Here is an 8,673-nt window from a genome sequence, read left to right as displayed (position 1 = left end):
CAAAGATAAGAATTTATCCTCTCTCGGGGTTTCTGTGGTTTGGGAATTTGGGAGCAGCTTGCTTGGGTAGTTTTGGCTCAGGTCTCTTAGGAGATTGCAGGCATCTGAATGCTTTGACCAAGCCCCACTCATACGGCTGGCTAATTGGTTCCTCTCCACATGGGCTTCTCCGTGAGGCTGCTTACATCCCTGAGACTGGCATCCCCCAGAGTGAGTAATTCAAGAGGCCAAACCAGAAGCTGCAGGGCCTTTATGACCTAGTTCTGAAAGAGAAGCACCATCACTTCTGCCATATTCTGTTGATCACACAGCCCAGCTTTGCTTCACCTTGTAGAAGAGACTCTACAAGGGCATGGATTCCAGGAGGTGACAGTCATGGGACCATCTTGAAGGCCCGTCACTGCAATTAAATAGAGAGAAACGATGTATCTTTTTATTTAACTGCACATTAAAAGAGATAAATAAAATAGAATAACACAATTAACCAAACAATTAGATTTTATTTGATACCTTCCAAAGGCTGCATCTAGAACCCATGGGATTTGAAAAATGGACGTAATGCCTAAAAGGGGGAGAGAGAACTTCTGGTCCATCATCAGCAGTGATGCAGCTTAATCAATAATATTATCGTTTATTTTTAAAAATATGTTAAATACTATGGATTCCAAAGGAAGAAGCCCATAGCCTTATACAACATGGTCCAGGTACAAACCAAACCCCAACACCATTGTATGGTAAGAAACTATCTAAATTTGAGATCTGCAAACATAATCAAGAAATTGTGTTTATTTGTTGCTAAAGGAGACTTATTTTCACCCTCTTTAAAAGTGTCCCATGAGGGTCTGTCCTCGGCCCAACCCTATTCAACATGTTAACCAGTGATTTGGAATGAAAAATTGGAAGAACAGTTTATTGAATTGTAAATGACTCAAAACTTGAAGAAACAGTTAATACTTAGATGATAATGTCAGATTTTAGAGCAATTCTCATGGGCTGGAATGATGGACCGAACAAGTAAAATCTCATTTAACAGAGATGTGTGAAAAGGTCTCAAACATGTACCCTTCTATTAGAAAGCATGCATGGCCCAACCACTCTTGGGAAATCTTACCCTTTCAGGGTTCTAGGGAAGGAGATGAAGAAAAACTAGACAAGAAAAAGAACCCTTTCATGCCTGAGTAGGTCTCTTCAGCATCTTCTAATCTCTCTTCTACTATCCCTCACCTAAGAGTTCACAGATGGAGAAATGTCTAAGACAGTCTTCTGTGAATGACCATCAGTTTTGATATTTCTGTAAACTTTAGAGGACTCTTTCAACCTCTGGGTTCCTAAAGACCCATCATGATCACTCATGGTCACTTTTCTTTTCCTAGAGGGAAAAGGTAAAAAGATGGGTGTGCTGGTTTGAAACTTATATATCCCAGAAAAGCCGAGGTCTTTTAATCCACTCTTGTGGGGGCAGATATATTGTTGGGTGGGAATTTTTTTTTAATGCTCAATGCAATTTATTTACTTACTTAATTGCAAGCTGTCAATATAACGAATGCACAATAATCAGATCGGGGCAAATAATACATTAAAAGGTTAAAGATAACAGAATCTCAAAAGTCTATTTATTGGGCTGATGACTGAAAGAAAGCCTTCTGGCTTTAACAAAAGGCCTTTGGAGCCAGGTCCTACATGGTGTTCAGCAGAAGTTCTAAAGCCAATGGTGAGAGGTGCTAGTCTGGTCTCCATGTGAGAAAGGCAGCCAATCTTGCAGCATAGCCCAGGCATTGGAGATGAGAGTCAGAGCAACTCAGGATCAGCCTTTGTCTATGTGTGGGACCTTTCAATTAGTTTGGTTCCATGGAGATATGACCCTGCCCATTTAAGGTGGGTCCTAATCCATTTACTGGAGTCCTTTGAGGAAGACATTTTGGAGAAAGCACAGAAGCTTGGAGACAGAAAACCTGCCCCAGGAGATGCTAAGCTAAGAAAAGATCCAAGAAGCTTAAAGAAAAATATGCCCCAGGAGAGGTCAGCAGGACCCAAAGAAGCTAAGAGAGCCATTTTGAAACCAGCCCTGGAGAGAAAGGGCAGCAGACATCCCCATGTGACAGAAAAACCCTGGATGTGATTGGCCTTTCTTGAGTGAAGGTATCCTCTTGTTGGTGCCTTAATTTGAATATTTTCATAGCCTTAGAACTATAAATTTGTAAACTAATAAATCCCCTTTGTAAAAGCCAGTCCATTTCTGACCTACTGCATTCTGGCAGCATTAGAAAACCCAAACAGTTGGGTATGTGGATATGGTATCAATGGGAAAATAAACTTGAGCTCAACACTTATAAAATGGTACTTAGTAAAGCAAGGAACTCTGTTTTAGTCAGCACAGGTTAAGTAATGCTGCAATAACAAGCAACTCCAAAATCTAAGTGGCTTAAAACTACACAAGTTTATTTTTCACTCATGTTGCCAGTACACTGCAGACTAATAGAGGCTGAACACTATCAGTCACCACCTCAGGGGGAATGCCAGATGGAAAACATGAACAGGTTATTTAATTGCTTCTCCCCAGATATGACACATGTCATTTCTGTTCACAATTTCATTAGCCAGAACAAGTCACATGGTCATGAGTAACTTTAAGGGGACAGGGAGCTGAAATCCTCCCCTATGCCAAGATATAAGGGGAATTAGATATTGGTTGATAGAGTAATGTCTGTCACAGGTATGTATTAAATGGGAATGATGCTGAGTTTTATTTGTGGAGATGGGGATGGAGAGGGTTATGGGAAGTACTTTTTCTTAATGAACTATTTTTAATATATATATAAAAAAACAGCTGATAAATACATTCAAACTAAACTAAAGAACTCAAATAAACAGAAAACCTCTGTCATTCGGGTAACCCAACCCACAGTTCTCCTCTATGGAGGCATTCACGATTACCAGTTTCCTTTGTCTCCTGCCAACGAAATTCTGTGTAACAACTGCGTGTTTATATATATATAAATCTGTTGTATATAGCATGTGTTGTTTTAGCCAGTAGCGTTTAATGTCTAACTCCCAATATACAGGCAGAGGAATAGAAATTAAAATTCCCTCTTCCAAACCCTCTCTGTGTCACCCCATGATCATAACTGTCTCATCCTTTTAGATGTCTACGATTCTAACTTTTGTGAGCATTATTTCCTCGCCTTAAAAAATAGTTTTAGCACCTGCATTCAGGTCCCTATATAATATAATTTAGTTTGGGGCCTGTTTTGTTAATTTATAGAACAGAATTATACAAAATGCTCTCTTTTCTGTCTTGCCTCTTTCATGCAATTTTGTTCATGAGATTCATCCATATGGGGGAATACAGCTGTAGTTTCATTGTTTTTGTTATTGTATAGTATTTAATTATAAATATATCACAATTTATCCATTCTCCTATTGAGGGACATTTAAGTTGTTTTTAATTTGAAACTATTACAAGCAAACAATTTTGAAAAGTTTTGCCCATTGGTCCTGTTGCACCTGAGTATGAATTTCTCTCACAAGTATAACCAGGAGAATTACTGGGTCCTAGGATATAAATGTCTTCAATTTTAATAATAATGCCAGTTTGGTTATACCAACTTACATTCCTACCAGCACAATAAGAATGTTCCTATCCTCTAAAGTTTTATCAACTTTTAATATTGTCAGAGTATATGATTATAGATTCTTTTGCATAAATGAGAGGGAAGGGTATAGTTTGTTCTCCAACCTCGCCTCTAAAAAAATTATAATAACGACTTTGAATTAATGCCATATAGAGTATATAGACATCCATTCTCATGCTTGCACAACATTCTGTGTTATGAATCCCTTATTTTTTTTATCTGTATTGAATAATGCATCATTTTCAATGTAGAGAGAGGTTTGTTGGGCAAAGGTGGCATATATTCACAGCTCAGTCCTCAGCCCTTGGCATACAGCACTAATTGCTCATGGCACTTTTCTGCACAGAGCACAGATATAACCTCAGACCTTTCTCCACACAGCACGCTCCTACCTTACTACTCAAAATGTGGTCCTGGAACTGGCAGCATCAGCATCATCTGAGAGCTTGTTAGACATGCAGAATCTCAGCCATCACCCCAACTCATTGAATCAGATTTTGCATTTTAACACTATTTCCAGGTGATTCACCTGCACAAGAAAGTCTGAGATGTGTTGGTTTATGCAACCCATACTAACCAGAGTCATCTTATGAATGAAATGTAGGTCCACTCTACACCAGAGGTACACTTCAAGGGTCTGGCCTTGGTCCTACCCTTTCCCAAGTACTTCCCTTTGCATCCTCTGAGGCTAAAGGTAGCAGGCTGATTTGATTTGCTGACAGTTACAAGCCTGGAGGGCAGCTGAAACATGTAAAGAGAAATACAGGCTTACTGCAAGAGAGAGGAGATGCACTGCTCCCTGAGTTCCAATGAGCATCATGGGGACTTGACAGGCCTGCAAAGGAAGGACACGAAAGGGCTGGAACACCTCCAGAGGTGACCCCACCCCCACCCCACCCCCGTCCTCCTGAGAATACCTCATTAAGGAAGTTTTCCCATTCCTGCCTCACACTCGGCAGTGATGGGTGGGGGTGCGGGACACCCACATCCTTTAAGAAGCCCCCGAGGGTGGACTGAAGACTCCCCTCCGCTCCCCTTGGCTGTTGCTGCTACGGAGGTGGCTCAGTAACTGCCATCAAATATTTAAAGGTGCATTCCGTGAAAGGGGAGCTAAATTTTTGTTGAAGGTAACCAGAGTGCTGACCCAACATGGATGAAAGTTAGAGAAAAAGTGAAAAATCATATAGGCTATATTCTCTGAACACAAGGTAACAGAATTAAAAATTAACAAAGATTCAGCCAAAATTCTGTTAAATTGGACATTTTTACAAAAGCATCATAAATGACTTTTTTGTTGTTGTTTTGCTTGTTTATTTTATCATAAATGACTCTTGATTTCAACAAGCAGTAAAATATTAACAATGAATTATTCAGAAAAAAACAATTAGAGACCTACATATCAAAATCTTGCAGATGCAGTCAAAGCAGTACACAGGGGAATTCATACACTCACAGGTACATTTATAAGAAAACAAGACTGGCTGACTTCAGGTGAATTAACTTTTCAACCTAAGAAGCTAGAAAGTGAATGGCAAAATAAATTCAAAGCAAGTATAGGCAGAAATTACTAAAGATAAAAGATAGCATAAATAAAACGAAAACAGATGAAACTCAATAACAAGAAATTTGGTCAATCAAATCAAATCAAATGCTAATTCATTGAAAGAAAACAATAAAATACACAGCTTTGAAAAATGTGATTGGAGAAAGAAAATGGAAAAAAAAAATCCCAACATTTTAAAAGCCAAAGGGTCTTTATGCCCAACTGCAAGACAAATCATTACCCTCCCCCCTACGTGGGACAGGATGTCGGGGGGTGTAAATCTCCCTGGCAATGGTGGATGTGAATCCCAGGGATGAGTCTGGCCCTGGCACCATAGGATCAACAACACTTTCCTGACGAAAAGCGGGAAAAGAAATGTAACAAAATAAGGCATCTGTGGCTAAGAGTTCAAATAGAGACAAGAGGCTATTCTGGAGGCTACTCTTATGCAAGCTTCAGTTAGATATTGCTAATTGCTACGCTTGACAACCCCCAACCAATATCATTCTTGTTAATACTAAAGAACACCCATGGGTCTATCTGAGATCCTACAAGTTTCCAAGCTAAATTTTCAGAAATCTAAACCTTCAGATGGTTCTGAGGCCAGATAAGTCCAGAAACCGAGAGGCCCAGCCCTTCCAGAACAGTAACTAGTTCCATTCCCCTGCCCCATATTATCAACAGCCCCTTCCAACATGAAAAAGTTAGAATGGGCATAGCCCAAATACCCCTAAAGAATGGGAGAAAGATAAAAGGAGAAGGAGGAGTCATAACAGAGAAGTTAGGGTTTAACAAATGAGCATGACTGCTGACTCATTATATTGATATTTCTTTTTAGTCTCCAGTGTCTTAGAGCAGCTAGAAGGAAAAACCTGAAATGGTGGGACTACAACTCACACCAAGCTCTGAAATCTGTTCTATAGCTACTTGTTAAAATGTACTTTAAAATCTATTGCTTTTTTGTATATATGTTCTATTTCACAATAAAGAAATAAATAATGTATGCATGTAAAAAAAAAAAAATGACGGCCAAAGTGCAGTATGTTTTAAAAGGTATGGTTTGGGCTTTCAAAAACCCAATGGGTTTCAGATGTCCAATAAACACATGAAAAGGTGAAAAAAAAATTATAGGAAAACAGGTTTGGCCTCATTGTAAGGAACAACTTCTTAACATATTGGAATGATCCATAAACAGCAAAAGCTCCACTACTAGGAAGGGACTATCACATCCTCGGGGCTGGCTGAGAGGTGGTCAGGAGCCAGGGGCAGGAGAACAGAGGGTTCTCTGTTTCTGTGGCGTGGGTGACCCACCTCTCTTAGCTCGTTGTTGGTTTTACCTAAGACCTTGTTGGTGAGGGACCAGGTTGCTTTGTTGATCTCTTAGAGACCAGCCAGCAGGGCAGAGGCGGTGAGCGGGGCCTGGAGGGGCCAGGAGGTGGCGTGGAGGCCCGTGCTCACTCCTCACCTCTACGTCCTCCCTGGGTCTGCGAGCGCATGTGGGGATGCTTCTGGAATAAGTGGGTTAAAGGGAGGGCCTGTCAAATGACTGGGCTCTAGGGTAGGACTTCAGACCTGGGGGACCGGAAAGGGCAAGAAGTGACCAGCCCACAGACTGAGCCATGGGGGCTGTGACTCACTGGTTGTGTGGATCTCTGTAAGGAGCGATGGAGCTCATACCTCTGCCATGTCAGACACCATGCATGGCTCTAGGAGCAGTTGACACTACCCTGGAAACAGGCAGGACCATTTGAGACCCTACCCCCTGGGAGGACCAGAGAAGCAGGGGCCAACCTGGGCAAGGGCTGCTGTGGGGTGGAAGGGGCCTACACATTTTCCCAGCTTTGGCACTCTGCTCAGCTCCCTCCCTATGCCCCCATCCCCAGCTCTCTTCTGCTCACATACCCATGCTACCTAACACTGGGCTGCAGCCTTGCTCAGTCACGGTCAGCTCTAACTGCCAGTAAACCAAGTAGGTGATGCATCATCGCCACACTGGCATGGCTCATTCTGGACTGGGCTGGGACTGGTCAGCCAAGTTCTGGAGTCTGGCCTCAGGCCACGCAGCCAGCCAGTCAGAGCTGAGTCACCCTTCTTTGGAGGAAGCTGCCTTTCCCTGATGAAAGACCTGAAGTGCTTCTTTGTTCTCTTAGATTTCCGGAGCATCTCAGAAGAGGCATGACTGGGAAGCACAAAAAATAGAACATTTTTAAAAACAAAATGTAAAAACCCCAAACATACTCAAGGAAACTCTTTCACATGTTATACTTGTGATTCACACGTTCACACCCTGAATGTCTCTGGGACTAGAGGGTCACATACTCAGTTTCAGCTCCCATCACCCCTCACAGGGACCTACATTCATCTCCCCCACTAACCCTCATTTGCAGGGTCCCCAGTTGTCAATGTATACGTAACCAAGCCCCTGTCTTTAAAACATCCGTGTGTTTCCACTGACATCAAAACAAAGCTAATGTTCTGACCTGTCTTAGTTTGGGTCTCTACAAAGGTAAATCCTGTGCACAGTTTGTTTGAAAACTGATTCCAGGAAGAAGTGGGAATGTGAGACAGGGAAGAAAGGAAAGCCAAGGAAGCGTCTATTAAAGATTAGGTCAGTGCTGTGGTCAGTGGGCTCAGTCCTGCTGGGCCCCCTCTGAGGAGCTGTGTAGGAGGCGCTTCGAAATGTGCTTCAAAATGTCCAGGATGAAAACCGAGGCATTTATCCACTGAGCCCTGGCACACATTTGTTGAGGGTTGCCCCAAGGGGGCTAAAGACCCAGTTTGCCCAGACTATTCCTGCACATAGGCTGCAAGCTTCCATGGTGCTGGAGCAACCCCACGGTTCTTAAGAGTAGGAAGCTGTCAGATGTGCTGGAACTGCCTGCCATGGCTGCGGTGAACAGAACACAGTGCCAACAATGATCACTCGCCTGTCTTTCTTGCTCCACCATTCACCATCTAGATCTCTCCGTAGTTGCAATGTCCACACTACGGCTCCAGCCATCACACCTGGGTTCCAGGCAGGAGGAAGTGGGAAAGAGTAAAAATGTACCTTGCAGCTGATTGTTCCCTTTTAAAGGAGTTTTCCCAGAAGGCCAACTCAAAAGCTCCCACCTGCATTCCAATGGCCAGAACTTAGTGACATGATAATATCTATGTACAAGGGAGGATGGAAAATGGCTTTAAAAAACAAACTAACCTGGGCACATTCTTCCCCTCCATCAAAAAAAAAAAAAATTTATCAGAAGGAAGAATGGGGTACGAGAAATTAAACAGGTGAAAAAGTCTGCCACAGCCTGTGTATTCATTTTCTTCCTTTAAAATTTTTTTCCCAACTTTTCATTTTCCCAACTTTTAATTACAAATAAATTCAAACATACGAAAAAGTGAAAAATAGTATATAAATTCATACACAATCTTTACTTAGAGTCAATGATTATTAACTTTTTTCTGTATTTTGCTTTATTTGTCTCAAGAAAACTTGTTTTACCTCAGCACATT

At 41.8% G+C, this 8,673-nt stretch overlaps 1 long non-coding RNA gene across 1 annotated transcript; it reads right to left on the bottom strand.

Annotated features, from left to right (window-relative positions):
* Nucleotides 1-316: 316 nt before the first annotated feature.
* Nucleotides 317-4,675, bottom strand: LOC143684388 (uncharacterized). The gene is made up of 3 exons (XR_013176026.1): nt 4,550-4,675; nt 4,405-4,467; nt 317-400 (listed from the first exon to the last, which is right to left on the bottom strand). It is a non-coding gene; the product is annotated as an uncharacterized LOC143684388 (long non-coding RNA).
* Nucleotides 4,676-8,673: the final 3,998 nt, after the last annotated feature.

The sequence above is a fragment of the Tamandua tetradactyla genome, chromosome 1, assembly GCF_023851605.1.
Source record: "Tamandua tetradactyla isolate mTamTet1 chromosome 1, mTamTet1.pri, whole genome shotgun sequence".
In the NCBI taxonomy this organism is placed as follows: Eukaryota; Metazoa; Chordata; class Mammalia; order Pilosa; family Myrmecophagidae; genus Tamandua; species Tamandua tetradactyla.
The sequence above is the reverse complement of the archived record's forward strand: the minus strand, read 5'-3'. Positions and strand labels throughout refer to the sequence as shown.